The 16,238-nt window shown below is 38.7% G+C and overlaps 1 protein-coding gene across 1 annotated transcript in view; it reads right to left on the bottom strand.

Annotated features, from left to right (window-relative positions):
- The window catches only part of LOC109032208 (uncharacterized), a 123,473-nt gene extending 107,235 nt beyond the window's left edge, over positions 1–16,238 (bottom strand). Inside the window, exon 1 of the mRNA XM_019044223.2 lies at positions 16,076–16,238. The gene's annotated coding sequence lies outside the window, so the exon portion shown is untranslated. The remainder of the gene's footprint in view (positions 1–16,075) is intronic.

The raw sequence follows: 16,238 nt of genomic DNA, 5'->3' as shown, positions 1-16,238 counted from the left end.
ACCAAAATTTCACGGAGAACACAATGCGCACAACAAAAATTACCAAAATCAACTTCTTACGAAGATATGTAATGATTCTTGATCCGTGAATTTAAACCATCCGCTCATGAAAACTCAATGCTCTACGTGATTCACATCGCGCGCTAAACGTTATCATGACAGTCTCTGCGATATAAAAATCTGGCAACCTCGATCTTGACGCTTTGGCTCAGCTATAGCAAATTGCTTATAGTTTAAACAACACATGGCGGGAAATGAACATTGCTCGATTGAGAAGCTTGCTGAAACCGTTGTAGGGCGCGATTTGACTCACGTAGAGCTTTGAGTTTCTTGTGAGCGGGCAATTCAAATTCCGCGTAACCAATGTGAAATAAAAACGTTAATATCTTCGTTAGGAGTTGGTTTCAGTAATTTTCGTTGCACGAATCGTGTTCTGCGTGAAATTCTGGTTAAGGAGCATGTATCAGATTTGTTAAATTCTTACCTTGTCTAGTGGTCCATTATCTAAAAATTCACCCAGAATGGCAAATCGTTTTGGCTTCCCACCATAGCATTGTTAGTTTTAAGGGGAAATAGTCGTGTAAATTTAATTACTGTGCATATATTAAGTATTTTTAAAAGAGAGGGAGAAGTTGCACCCTTTTGAAAACACTGTAATCGAGCTGGTTCCTTTTTGCTGAACGCGACCCAGTTGTCTCTAAAATGAGCCAAAAATAGTGGTTCCTTCTTGCAAAATGTGGTCCAATTCTGCCACACCTACACCTCAGATACAGAGAAGTCATTTGATTCTAGTTTGTTTATATTTGTCTAGCTTTCATAGAATAGTGTGACTCATTTCGAAAAAATTATTATAAACTTAAACGGCATCTGCAGGTTTTGTACTGCTTCGTGATTTTGAATGCTCAAAGATACAATTCTCGTACTCTCGCTTTATACTATAAACATTCTGTTATCTTCGGTAAGTAATAAACGTAAGAAAATAAAGTGAAGGTATATGGGTATGCAAAAGAAAAGAGAAAAAGAAAGAAAAGAGTAAGTACTTTTGAGCGTGTCTAATTGAAAACTCACGTGAGAAAATTCATTTTTTAGAGAAATATGATGTTTTCCCCGGTATGAAATATTGGAAAAAAGAAAGAAGGAGGCAGAAAAATAAACAGAATGTGGGCGGAGAACTGAAGCAGAAGGTGTTCAGCGGCTTTCAAATTAGCATGGTAGTAATTACTCATTTTGCACGGTAACAAGAGTCCGAGAACACCAGGGTGAGTTCCTCTGAACGTTCCACTCATTTTTCCTCCAGCTCCTGATTTGCGTTGATGTTGACCAGTGGCGTGGCCCGCTTTGCGATAAATCGATTGATCCGCCATTTAAACCTTCGGAAAAGGATTGATAAACAAGGTGTTCGCAACGAACACCTCAATAATCGATTCTTTACCACTGCTTCAAATGAGGAACTATCGATAATCGATCATTCACGCCTCGCCACTGATGTTGATCTGACTGAGATTGATTACGTCAATTAGTCTACATTTCTCACTGTCGGATTTGTCAGGCTCCGTCGTTTGTCAGAGTAAAAGTATTTAACAGTCATTCCGCGTAAAATTCAGATGAGCTAGGGCGCAGGATCCTTTTCACAGGATATTATCTAATGGGAGGCATAGCTCTTGGCAAAAGGGAAAATAAAATCACTGTACAAGTGTAGTTGTGTATCTAAAAAAACCTTTAATGATATTTCTGCTGAAAAAAATAATTTAAGATGGAGACAACTTTTCGGCTTGCAATTTTAATACACGATGATTTAAAAGGAACTTTTGAATTCACTAGAAAGTTTTAGCGACAAGAGAGAAAATAAGGAGAAGGAGAGGAGGAAGACGAGGAAGAAGAGTGGAAAGAAGAAAAAGAAACATAAGAAGAAGAAGAAGAGGAGGAAGAAGAAGAAGAGGAAGAGGGGGAAGAGGAAGAGGAAGAGGAGGAAAAGAGGGAAAAGACAAAAAGTTGGTTGATCTGACCAAAATCTATAAATGCTTTTCAGATTTCTAGATTTTCCACTTAAGTTTTATTTCCCTGACAGATAAGATACCCAAATAATATAACGCATGGAAACTTCGTCAAAATATAAATTAGTATTTTGTATAAAAAATTGCAAGTCAAAATATTGATAGCATTTTGTATAAAAAATAAACATGAGAAGAAAATTGACAATATCTGTTGTTGTAAGGCTAATTTTGGTTAAATCGATGATGCAGTTTTCTGCAAAATTTATAGGAATATTTTCCCACGTTTCCCGGAAAATCATATCACAGTGGAAATCGGATAATATGACATCACTTATAACGACATGTTGGTTCTAATGACCTGCGATCTGGTCAGTCCCGTGGCTGAAATCCCATTTATTCAATGTATCGGATATAACGACCAAATTTGGCCGGTCCTTAGAGGGTCGTCGTATCCAATTTCCACTGAATATCACACACATTAGACATTTGGAAGGGTTTGGAAGGAGCATAATGGACTATATCTCAACCTGGTAACCTCTAAACTAGTCCGTGAGGCTGTATGAAAAACTACACCTCCATTCAACCCGGCGGAAAAAGCGAAAAGAAAAAGGTGACGAGTCAAAATAGCTCATAAATATTCTTAAATTCCTAGAATGCCCAGACGAGGGAAGATTTGTGGAAGTATTGTTTGAGTAGATCATTCTAGTCTCCCTTATTTTATTCCTCGCGCCTCACATCGCGACGGTTGTGAGTCGTAGTAGACGCTGCCAGATGTTGCGTCAAAGTCGCGTTTTCTTCGTTTATCGGTGCTTGTGAAGGAAAAATAGATTTTTACTGAAGTCTTGCAACACTGGCTGCCATGACATGCGATCAATTTAAGACTACAGGGTGCTGTGATAGCTATACGACCTGAAGACGAGACTTGATACCGAGCAGAAATATAATCTGCTTTTCAAAAATTAGTCCTGAGATACGATAGGAACATTTTTAGCGGAAAAGACTGGAAAAATAATGTAACAAAATATGACACGCAACTTTTTAGGAACGGATCTGACACGGGGACATGGAATCGTAAATATAATGCTAACAGTTTCGATGAAGGTCTTTTCGATTAAATATGAGATAATATACTTCATGGATGTTTGGAAAGCGGAGGATTCCGCAAGGCAGTTTGTGATACAAATATTTTAACTCTGGTGTGAGCGGTGAAGTATCACGCGCAACTGAAGGCGTTTTCGATTGGTGACAACAGTTTGACATAGCTCTCAACGAAGCGTTCTAATTAAAGGGATCAAATAAACTTGCATCCTTCGCCATTTGTTCTAAAGACTAGCCAGGATCCACCAAGATACTATAAATTTGAGAGAACGCATTTACAAATGTCCGATATCATTTTACGTCAACTAAGAAGCTGACAATGAGACAGTTGGTTTTCCCAAAAGTAAAATTAGTCTCGCGTTGGTTGAGTCAACTTTTTCGCACGAATTTGTCAATGCAATATGAGATATATCATTATTCCTTTTTTTTGCACAAATTTGCTCTTGTAACAAACAGTTTTGATCACAAAAACTGAGCTATGATTCAGCTATTATCGAAGTTCGGTTCTTCAGACTAAATACTTCGGTTACCTGAGTCGGAAAAGTTCGGTGTTCAATATAAACCTATATGCTTAGTCTCGGTAACCAAAATGCCTTCTTAGTGCAGTATACATTTTTCTTTCCTGGTAAATATTAGAAATTTCCGACGAGTTAAAAATGATTTTCGTGCGATTTCGCTCATTAAAAACTGACTTATCTAAAAGCCTCTCTCATGTGCAAAAATCAATTATAAACTTTAAAATAAGTCACCAAGTCACAGTAACTGATCCGACTTAATATTAAGCAAAATTCATTTAATAATAACATATAGGTTGGTAAGTAAAGAGAAAAGAAGAATTTCATTTCAAATTACAAGTCGGCAACGCTGAAAAGGGAAAAAAATCTGCATTCTAGTTTGAAATTACTCGGAGCACCTCGAGTGTTGGTCCGTCTTAAGTTTCCATTCAGTCGCGGATTTTCCCTGCGACGAGGGATCCGCTGCAGTAATTTACCCGGGTGATGCAGATCTCTCCTGCATGTGGCCTCAGCTTCGGCGATATTTTATGACGAATGGCGCACTTTATTACTCCTCAGTGTGTTTATCATCAAGATACCGCACCGCTGCCTGCCACCAGGACATTCTTGCATCGAGCGCGTCGAATTCTCGCTTCAATTGTCTCAAAAATTCATTAGCTGTCGCGAGTGGAAGAGGAATTAGTACCACATTTTGCAGCAAGGAACCACTATTTCTGGCTCATTTTGGAAACAACATATGTGACCTTGGTTTCCCTATGCCGAAAGGTGTTTTTACAGAAGAGCCAGAGATAGTGGATCCTTATCGCAAAATGTAATTGAATCAGTATCAATTTTACAGCGGGTGAATAGGGGAAGCGGTGTGCAAGCATATGGTTGTATTTATAGTCGTTCTTTGAACAGTTTTTTCCATAAAGAGGCGTATCTATATTATCGAGGTCATCAAGGTTATACATATTAAGGCTATTTAAGGGACATTTTCAAGGAAAATTAGGCCACTGTTTTATTCTTTTTGTAGCGAGGGAACGACCAACATAAGTACCTGTAGAGGTACCTGCTAATGCAGCTTTTCCTCAAAAACAAAATGGTCAACAAAAGCCAAAGTATGAAATTCAGGTTCGTGCAATGTTATACCCGGGGTCAAAAGTTAACCTAAACCCATGTACATTGTGATAAAAAGGGTTTGAGGAAGCTTCGCAGCACATCATCAAAGAAATACGCTTTTTATAAAGTTTCTGTCAAATCAGGGAGTATTTTGGAAATGAATCCTTGCGAAGAGGTGCAGTGATTTTTCACTGCAAACTATACGAAATCTAAAAAACGGGATGCAACGATTTTAACAATTAAGGTACAAATATGGATCTACTCTAAAATTTACAGAATTCGCATTATACTTTCATTTTTATTTTGTAATTTTTCTAGCACCGAGTTATCGTAATCTTTTGTAAGTATCCTTTTCTGAAGCTGCACTGCTGAATTCAACACCAGGCTCCGAGAATATACATTCTGGCAGGTTTCCTCAAAACCTCTCCAAATCACAATGTAAGCCATATAGGTCTTTCTGAAGATAATGAATTATTAAGGATCCCCTGAGCGAAAGTTTTTGAATTATTCTGCGGTAAGGATCATCATGTATATTCTTGACCTCGCAGCACAATTTTTTTCTCCGATCACGAGTAAACATTTAAATTGACAGAGACATATCGTAAGTAAAATTGTAAGAATGTCAGCTGTTCATGTAAACTTTACCACCTTAGAATGTTCTTTTCAATGAGAACCGGCGAAATATGTATCATGTTTCGATGTTAGTATAGCTTACGATCACTATTGGATCACCTTAAACGACGCTGAAAGTTCGAGCGCATAGAGTGTGATCGATAAATATATTACACACCATCCACAGATTATGATATTGATATTACGGCCTTCCGAAAGAACTTGTTCAATATTGAGCGCAGGGTTGCAAAACGGTCGGATATTTACGAATTATTCCATAAAAATCAACTCATTTTCCATCAATTTATCACCAAATCCGACAACGTGAGCCACGCTCGGAGGCTTGGACCAACAAAGAAACGTGATGCTCCCGACGGGGCTCTAATCGGATTTCACGGTGTCCGTGAAAAGTCATCGGTGTTTGACTCGATGCTCTCCGAATCAATTACTCTGGAAACCGTTCCGACCCGTCCGTCGACAGTCGACAGCGGCGGATTCCGATTTTTACCCGGATTTCACCGCGGTTTCAGCGATTCAGCGCGTTTTCTAATCGGGATTTCATCCTCGCCTTCCTCCTCGCCGAGATGACACTTCGGGAAGAGAGTGAAAATGCGGGATCGTGAAAAATCGCGATGACTCGCCTACGATTCCTACGTGCCCCGAGTCCCGGACGCGGGCCGTTTCGCCGTGGCGATGGATCGTCATGGCCGCCGTCCGTGGTGACATTTCGACTGCATTTTGCAATCAAAACTGAAATTTCTGGCTCAATTAAGAAACGACATATGTACCAGTATAGTTTCCCTATGCACATAAGTGGCATTACGGATGTGCCAGAAATTGTAAGTCCGAATTGAATCAGTAAGGACGAAAACACACCAATTTGGTAACTCGAAAATGCTCCATTTTCATTGTAAACAGTCAGTTTCATAAAGGTCATTGAAGTTAGTGCATCTGTTCCAACTTGAACCTTTAAAGTGTCCTTAAGTGCTTGTCTATATTTACAAACAATTTTTTCTTAATTAACTTCTTCACCTTCTGTGCAGTCTCTTGCGTGTCTTGATTATTTTCATTTTTTCGAGTTGGTGCGTTTTCGTTCTCACTGATTCAATTGCAAAATGAAGTTCAATTAAAAAACTTCAAGCATCGGATTTCGAAGCAATCCGTGATGGTAAAAAGACATACAGTTAAATAAGTAGACTTGATGGGTAAAACGACACGAGAATCACGTTAAACACGTCAAATATTATCATTGTCCGGTCAGAAGAACGTATAGTTCCATTTCAACGTTGCCAAATCTCCAAATTTGTATTATACTCGAAAACTATTGGGCTTTTTTTTTATTAAACAAATAATACATTTTTCCATTGGTAGCTTTCCAGAATTCGCAAAATTTCGGGCAGCAATTGCCCATCCAATTCCGTGTAAAAAAAATCGTATGAGTAGATTTTGCGAGCATGGAATGAAGATACGATCCTTTGTCTGGGACACGACAAAATATCTGAAATCCACATACTTGTCAGTAGATTCGGAAGTGATGTTCGATCCAGTCACGGGGCTTCTAAGACCCAAACGGCAGCTAACTCATGAGCTAAAATTATCCAGAATTCAATATTACAATTGACTACAATAAATCGTTCCATAAATTATTAGAGCATGCACCCATGGACTTTATTTCCCCCAAAAATCAGTTTTGCGGAATGACACCGACTTATGAACTTTGGTGATCTTAGGCACATTTTCGTGAATGAATTTGGTTAGTCTTTAGCTTACTTCCGCCCTCCGTTACAACAAAACAAAATTCCCTTGGGCGACGCGACGGTGCGTTTACAACATCTGTTTTTTATGCTAACAGTATTGATAAGCACATCCCAAATTCGTACAATCCACTTCCCGGGGTGAGTTGAAAAATGGATGGATGCAGACGTTGTCCAAAATTCATCGAGAAACCGAATTTCAGCGGAGCGTTTTTCTCAAAAGTTTACAAGTCTGCCGATTTGGCTAAAGAAGTCGACCAAATCCACATGCGAAAATTCGCCTCTTGTGGGCAACGGACCCATTTCCATGTATCCAGTCGACTTAATTACGTACTTTTTTGCAATTTTGACAGCTTTGGATGAGGTCGAAAACCAGGCGTGTCTTTAGTATCCCCATTGCAGTGGAAACGAGACAGGTGCATGGGTGGGAGTAAAGTATGCACGAAAAGTTCGGCCGAGGGCGACGTCTATTTCGGAGAAGTCGATTGTTAGGTGGGGCTGGGATCGGTTGGAGAGGGCATAACTGTATTGGTGAATGAAAATGGCCCGTGGTTGAGAGGTTCTAATTAATAACCGGAGCGATGCCTTTTCTTCAGACAATGGATCGGATTTCGAGCAGATCTCATTTGAGGCTAATGAGATCGGATCTTAGACCCCTGCCTCGCGCGCGAAACCAGCTTCCAACACTCGTGGGATCGCAGTGCAGAATGAAGTATGGACCACGAGATGACGTAAGAATTGAAGCACTACTAGGGATATTCCCTTAAAAATAATGTTCGCTGAACATGATACGCGCGAATAAATCATCTTTGAAATTATGTAGCTCCTTAGCAAGAAGCTAAAAAAAAAAGCCAGCTATGCATAAAGGAAAAAACTTCAATTCCGAGGAGTGAACTTCGTTTCATATGAAACATAAAAGATTTCCGTCCAGAGTCCGTACATCGAGTGATTGAATAATCGATTAATCGAAGTTTTCAGTCATAAGAACCAAACTTTGGTTTAGCTCATCGAAATCTTCGGTAAAAAACACAAGTTTTGAATGCTCAACAAAATCTTCAATGGCCTCGACCAAAAAATTTAATGTGAAATTTTTTTAGAATTTCTCTGAAATCCTCTAGAATGTTACATATTTCTCACTAGAATCAGATCGTGGACTATGAAAAATGATTAAAACCTTTTCCTACAAAATGCAGTGAAATTTGTCAATTTTCACAGTAAAGTGAGAAGTTGAAGTTGTTACTTAGGTAGGATTTGAAGTTTTTTTCCTCCATTTTTAAGAATATCAAGTAATTAAGCGGCAATTTAAATGTGCAAAAAATGATTCCATTGATTTTCCAATAGTGCATAAATTAATTACTCATGGCCAACTTGACTTACGTTGATTTTAGTTTAATCCAAATGAAAAGTCGGAATTCAAAATCTGTTAACCACGACAAGGTGTTGCTAAGATTGTTAAAATGTTTCCATCGTTTGATGGGAATCCAGAGACCTGAGGAAGATAATTCTTGTCATGGAGATGAAACCATATTAAGGAAAATTTACCGACTCAATTTCACGGGTCACGGGCTTTCAGGTTACTACGAAATGATAAAGACCTTGCGCAGCATTAAAAGCACAAGATGGTACAAAGTTTTGAATTTTCATTCTTCAAATGTTTCATTTTTTCCACATCGGATAAAGCAAAAGACAATTTGAATAATTTTAATATTACGGGAAAAGTCCGTCATTCTTGTTTTTCTGTCGCAAGGCAGCTCGATATGATCCCGGAATCCTATCTTCTGAAAACATCCGTTTAATACTCGTCTCGGATCTCATGTGAACGAAACTAACGAGAGTGTTGAATTGAAAAGTGTAAGCAACATACACTTGAGAAAGGAAAGAGCATGGCTCAGGTTTGCCTGACCTAGTAAGTAAAACAAGTTTGAATCTTCTCTGCCGCCGCAAGTCATTACGCACATGATTTTCTTGTGAATGACTCTGCTTTACACCAAACACTCAATCTCGATTTGCACTGTGTAAACACGTAACTAGTTCGGCTAATTTTATCCACCGCCTTCAACGAATAAAATGTTTAGGCATTGCTCATTTTGTATGAACAATGCATGTTTTGAGAAACAAATCGACGGTGTAAGTCCGCAATCACATAGCTTGTTTGCGGTGTTTGAAAATCTCCGTAACCATGATATTTTTTTAAAGGAGAACAAATTGACATCATTCCTTGAAGTTTTTACAGACTTTTTTTCGCACAGAGAAGAAAAATCACGGCAGTTTTAAAGAATTGCCGTTGAATAGTTTTCCGTTTAAAAAATAAAGTAAGACAGGAAGTCTGCAACATCGCAGACCAGCTTATGTGATTGCCGACTTACACCTTTCGTGAGGTTATTCAAAAGGGGGTTTATACTATTTTCAAAATTTCCTGCAGTATGGTAATCAAGGCAATGGTTTTTGGAATTATTGGAGAACCAGAGTAATTTTAGTTTATTTTTTAAAAAAAGTGCATCCTACCAGTGAAAGTAATATTTTTATTTATTTTTCAATGTATCACAACAAATGTGCCAAAATCGATCCTCTTCTGTCAATAGGCGAGCGCACGACTTCTTTGACGTATTTCGGACAATATCGTCGCTCCTCTGGCCTGAGGGCGTACCTCGATTTCCGCATGAGCCCCAGAAAGCATGAATTTATAGGTAAAACAGGGCTCACGTGAAAATTGAGCTACGTCTTTACGTCAGAGGGACGAGGACATGAGCGCCCACTAGCACACAATTTTCACGCAAGGGCATTGACTTGCAGAAAGAACGGAGTAAGAATAGACAGAGGGTGGTGAACTTAGATGCGAAAAGCTGTGGGCAGTCAGCAAGAGTGCAAAGCCCTCGGTTTGTGAGGAGGAACTCGACCTCTGTCAAGTATCAAAATTAATATTTCTGAGGAAACCTGCGTGCCGTGTGCTGCGAGCGGTTCTTTGAGACGGGACTGCCTGAGTCAAATGCCGCTCGAGAGTTTGATTCTGGCGTATTCAGAACATGACAGGAATATAACATTTGGTGAGATATGGCAAAAAATCCCTTAGGAGAGAAACTTAAAATATTTAAGGAAAAGAAGACCCCGATTTGGAGGCAGAAACATTATTTTTCAGTTTCTGATACGAAACCCCTCCTTATAATCTCAAGGATATTGGGTCAAAATATTAAGCCTTCATTTGTATTATTAATGATGTTGCATGCTGAAAATAGCGCCGTTAGACTGTAACAGCATATATTACTTAAATAATTTTCACAAAATTGCCATCCCTTATTTATTCCTCGATATTCACTAACATTTGAAGAAAAAAGTTACTTAAAATTATACATGTGCATTGAGAACTTGTCGCGAATTTTGAGATGAGGAAAGTTCATTGAAAATTTCTGAACACATGTTTGAAGTGAGATTGATGAAAGACTCAATGCTCTTTACATAAAAAAGTGAGAAAAAATCAGGGGTTAAAAATATTCATTTGCTACTTATTTCATTGGCAGAAACAAATCTCAGATAAATTGATAGCAGGGAAAAAACGGGGGGGGGGGGGAGGACGGAAAATAAAGCTAAAAACGCTAAAAAAGTAAAGAAAAACCACATCTGATTTTCTCGGTCCACCAATTCAGAAGATAGAAATATGTATTAATATAATTTTATTATTCATAATTATTCATAAGATAATAGATTAATCACCAGTTCAATTATAGGTCTACTAATAACGTTTCCAGTTGAACGGAACCTCCAGGAAGTTGGCTATTAACATTCTCAATTTGGTTCATGAATTGACCATTGTGCGGCAAAAGTGCGGGTGGGTGCGGTGAGCTTGTGGTATGTCTTGACTCTGACATTTACGACCGGTGTTGCATCGGTGCAAAAACTCCCGGTTGGCACACATGATTGACGCTAAAACGAGAATTTCGGAAACCTAGTTTGGTAGTCTTATCACTAAATTTGCGCAAGGCACAAACTTCTTAGTTTCCTCAGTCGCTATAAGATTTCAGCTTCTGGGGACATTACGGCTCAGATCCGGGTGGATTAATTTACTCACATGATTTACCTAAAGTCTTTCATCCGCAAATTTCATCTGAGAATTTTAGTGATCTCTGGGAAGCAGTTAAAATATTTTTGTAGAGGGTGTTTCATCAACATTTCATTGAATTTTGGTACTAATTCCTTTTCAGTCACCCATGCCAGCTGTTTCAAATCTATTATAATCGATTGTCGAGTGCTGGTAGACTCATAAAACAACTAACAAATAGCCGTCGAATTTCACCAGAATGGAAGCCTAAATATTACTGATTTTAAAAAAATTGTCTATTTACGCAGAGTTATAGTTTTTTACAGTCCTCAGTTTCAATTTTAGAGGAGGAAAAATACACTTGAATATCACAATGACCTCCGTATCAATAAAAAATCTTGCGGAGAGAAAAAGTGTCACTATCAACGTATCATTGACTGAAACGAACTAATGTGATGAAGTTTTATAAAGCGTATTTTTGTGCACCTATTCCTGTCATCCGACTAATGCCCTGCTGATCTTAATCGTATTTAACACGAAGTAAAAGAGCTGCGCTGATATAGCTCAGTTCTCTAAGTTGCCTTGACGCGTCCGGAGAATTAAACGACTGGTTATAAAAAAAGCGAAACAGACTTAGCTGTGGGTAGTTTGTTTACAACCTGTAAAGACCGTATCTTCGGCGTTGATATTCTTGAGTGAACCAGAAATGCTCTACATTTATATAAAGTGAATTTCAGTAGTACATGCGAATTTGGAAACGTTGGTATGAGACGACTAAAATTTTGTAATTTTCACTCCTGAAGAATATTCACATCCCTTTTTGTGAACGACTTCCTCCCAAAGTAAAACAAAAGTCTCTATTTGATTTTAAGTGCATGTGATCGGCACAATTTAATTTAAAATGATCTCATTCTAGAACAAATGTGAGCTAAGATGAAGTTTTAGACAGCAGTTTCCATTACTGTACCAACGCTTAAACTCAGTGACGGGTCGTGAGTGATCGATTATCGATATTTTGCCATTTGAAGCTATGCTAAAGAATCGATTGCTAAGATGTTCGTTGCAAACGCCCTAATTATCGATCCTTTTTCATAGGTTTAAATGATAGAGCAACCGATACATCGCAAAGCACGCCACGCCACTGCTTATACCAGTAAACCGGCTTCTCAATAAACCGGTATAATTTTGAAAAATTTCACGAGACTGCATCCCAAGTTTGAAATTAAGGAAGTAGCAGTTTGGACATATGGTTCTTGCGGACGTGGAGGAAAGAGTTCAGTACGATCGAACGAAGTTTTGATGACACGGAGCACAGTTTTGTTGGATTCACATAAAATACTTTCAAAAAATTTGAGATCCAAGCTTTCAATCCGCACCAAAAAAATTGAGTCAACTTCCGTTGTGAAAATACAGTAAAAAGAACCGAATATGTGGCTGTGCAAATCGAGCAAAAATTTACTATACATGACTCGAACCACTTTCCTATACATCGGTTCTCCCTCGGAATGATTGTCTTATACGTAAAAGCCTTATCAAGTTGCCATTATGTTGTTAAATACTTTCTGTCATCAATTTTGTTTAAATAAATGACTTATCTTGACAAAAAAAAAAAAAAAAAAAGTTGCCATTATAAGCGAGGAAAATTCCGAAAAACGTTTTGGAAAAAAAAAAAAAAAAAAAAAAAAAAAAAAAAAACGAAATGCAAAGCCAGGCATTTTTACTCCGCGATCAAACGCGAATCCGGGTGGGGCCGGACTCCCACAATTCATGTTTTTCACGTTGTCATATTTTCATGAGGAAAATGGAAGCCCTCGGCTGTAACTCATCCAACATTAAAATAACACAAAAGCAATAAAGCCTATAACGGATGTATTAAGCTTTTAAGTGCGTTGCCTAACGATCACAAAAGCATATTATCATACCAGCTTGCGTAATCTTTGCAGGTTTGCCGGTGCGACTTTTAAAGTTCGTTTTCGGTCCTCTTTTTGACAAAATATTTGACAGGGTGTGAGGAAAAAGTGGGCACGATTTTTATTTATAATACAATTAGTCTCTCTGTGCCTTGCTGAGGAAGAACGCCGCACAAGCCTTCAGAATATGCCGAATTTCTTTTGCTAAAATACGAATGTTCAGCGGATTTTATACACCATCAGATCTAAACAGTCTGAAAATTTAAAAACAATTTTTCAACCTATGTTTCGAAAGAATACATTATTTAAAGACATTTGGCAACTCCCGAATGCTCATACGGCGTTTTTCCATAGCACGGTAGCACTAGCAATCATAATTGTCAACGGCGGGATAGAGTTGCAGTTATACCGGAACTGGGTTCTCTTTATGGGTTGGTTCATTGAAGGGCTGCTTAAGGCCGGAGCAGAGGCGTGGCGTGCTTTGCGATATATCGATTGATGTGCAATTTAAACCCATGGAAAAGGATCGATAGACAGGGCGTTCGCAACTAACACCTTTATAATCGATTCTTTACCACAGCTTCATATTGGGAAATACCGATAAACTATCACTCACGCCTCGCCACTGGGCCGGAGACTTAAACGAAAGGGTATGAAAAACAACTAGTCGAGATGCGCTACCGTGAACGGTATCCCTTATCACGATAGAGCACTTTATCACAAATCTATTTTAATTGAGGTGAAGGATCCGGGGGGGGGGGGGGGGGGATGTTTTAATCATCTTCGGATATATTAGATTTTTGCGAATTTTACGACTGTAACTTGCCTGCAGATTCGGAGCAAATTTTTACGGATCACTCATCGGCACAACATGGGCTCTCACAATTTGGCAGCTAAGGTTCTTACGCTGTGTTGCGAACCGTATCCCTCATTATAATCGACGCGCTCTTTCGAATCAAAAGTTGCGGTCTCACTTTTACCTCTCTAAAATTGGGCCTGAACTGGTTTGATCCAAACCCCGTCACCCGACAGTCTCGCCATGCAAATTAGGATTAGCGCACGCTAATAGACGAATTTTCGAAATTATGTCTCAGCGCCAATTTGTTGGGCCCTTTTCGCTAACTTTTTGTGAGTGCACGGCTTGAGGAAGAGAAATAAACTTGAGGTTTTATTACGATACATGCCAAACTGTCACAAACAAGTAGCAGATGCTGAGCAAATTACGAGCTCAAAAGCCATTAAACCTCCTTCACAATGCCTAACAGCTGCGTAATAAAGTTGCTCTTTTGCATTGTATCGGCATGATCTTTGATAAAATAATTCAACGGAGAAACCTCTGTTCATCATTATTTAAGATTTTTTTTCCACTGAAAAACCGATCCGAGTAAATGATGGCAGATTTTCTGAGAGCAAGATCTGTCACTTCAATATTGAATCTTATCGTCCATGCAAAAAAATTCCAAGATTTTCATGTCATGAATTAGAATTTTAGTACGATTTAACTTTTGAGGGAGACCTTCAATACAGCAAAATTATTTTTAGATGTTTTATTGCCTCATGAAATTTTTTTTCTTGAAATCTGTTCGTTCGGTAATCCCAATATACCAAAGAGCTTTCATGTACATTAACATTTATGGAAGTTCAAGATGATCCAGAATGTGTCTGGCTGGCTAAGTTGGGCAAAAAAAATTAGACGCACTCATAATGAGAGGAAATATACGAACATGAATTAGGTTAAAAGGAAATATAGAGCCATGCAACTCTGGTGCACATATTTTCCTTTGAATTCATTGATTTTCCTCTTTTTAGCATAAATACGTTCATATCTCTCCAGTAAGATCCAAGATCTGATATTCTCTGAGGGAAAAATATATACGGTAAAAAATTACATGCAAATCGCAACAAATTGCATTATTCAGAGGGAAAACTTCAGGTTATGATCCCCTCAATAACTTTGTTAGCTCGGCCCAGAAAAGTTTTCTCCGGTAATTTTTTGAAAATTCTGAAATTCAGAGGCTTCAAGCACGAACATTATCAAAACGGACAGAAATCTAAGTGGCCAACACTTTTCTAACAACCCTGTTGGCTACATTCTCAAGTAGCTTCCCCACCTTAAACCTGTTTTTCGGAAAATCTTAAAAATCTCATTTAAAGAATTTAAGCAACCCTGCAACCCCTCTTCCTCCCCAAAACCTCAAGAAAGAAAGAAAAATCCTACTTTTCTGAAAATCCCAAGAATCTCAATTAGGTCTCTCACGCACCAAAACTCGATAGACGAAACCAAGGTCTTATTTTTGTAAAAATCTTAAAAATTTCGACCAGAGCCTTCACCCCATTCTAAAATCTCCAGAGCGAAAGAAAGAACCTGTTATTACGAAAATCCTAAAAATACCATTTAGAGCTTTCACGCAGAGAAACCCTAATAAGGAAAACCAAGATCCCATATTTCTGGGAAACTGAAAATGTCACTTCGATCATCCACTTGCCCCTTCCAAAAACCTTCAAAAAGAGGGAAAAATCCTGCTCCTTCAAAAATCCTCAAAATCTCATTGAGAGCTTTTACAGACGAAAATCCACAAAAGGAAAACCCGACGAATACAGTCCGAAAACGGGAGAAAAGCCTGCACTGCAGAGCCTGTTTTAAACGAAAATCCTAAAAATACCATTCAGAGCTTTTATGCACAAAATCCCTAATAAGAAAAACGAAGATCCTACATTTTTGGGAAACTTAAAATGCCACTTAGATAATCCACATCTCCCCCTTAGAAACCTCCAAAAAAGAAGTAAAAATCCAGTTTTTCCAAAAATCTTCAAAATCTCATTGAGAGCTTTCACGGACGCGAATCCACAAAAGGAAAACGAGCAGGTGGACGAATACGGTCCAAAAACGGGAGAAAAGCATGCGACATGTGGCAAATAAGGGAAAAATCCTGATTTTCCAAAAATCCTCAAAATCTCATTGAGAGCTCAGACGAAAATCCACGAAAGGAAAACGAGCTGGTGAACGAATACAGTCCAAAAACGGGAGAAAAGCATGCGACATATGGCGTGGACTTACGATTTTTTTCTCGTACGAAATCCTGTGAGACTCAGGGATACGAACAAGTCACTACCACTCGCGATTCCGATCACAGCACACACTGACGGGCGCTCGGCGAGCACAGACTGGCGGGCCTCGGCTCGGGCTGGCGCGGCGCGGCCGCCGCGCCGCGACGCAGGGC

This window comes from Bemisia tabaci, chromosome 5, assembly GCF_918797505.1.
Source record: "Bemisia tabaci chromosome 5, PGI_BMITA_v3".
Lineage (NCBI taxonomy): Eukaryota > Metazoa > Arthropoda > Insecta > Hemiptera > Aleyrodidae > Bemisia > Bemisia tabaci.
The sequence above is the reverse complement of the archived record's forward strand: the minus strand, read 5'-3'. Positions and strand labels throughout refer to the sequence as shown.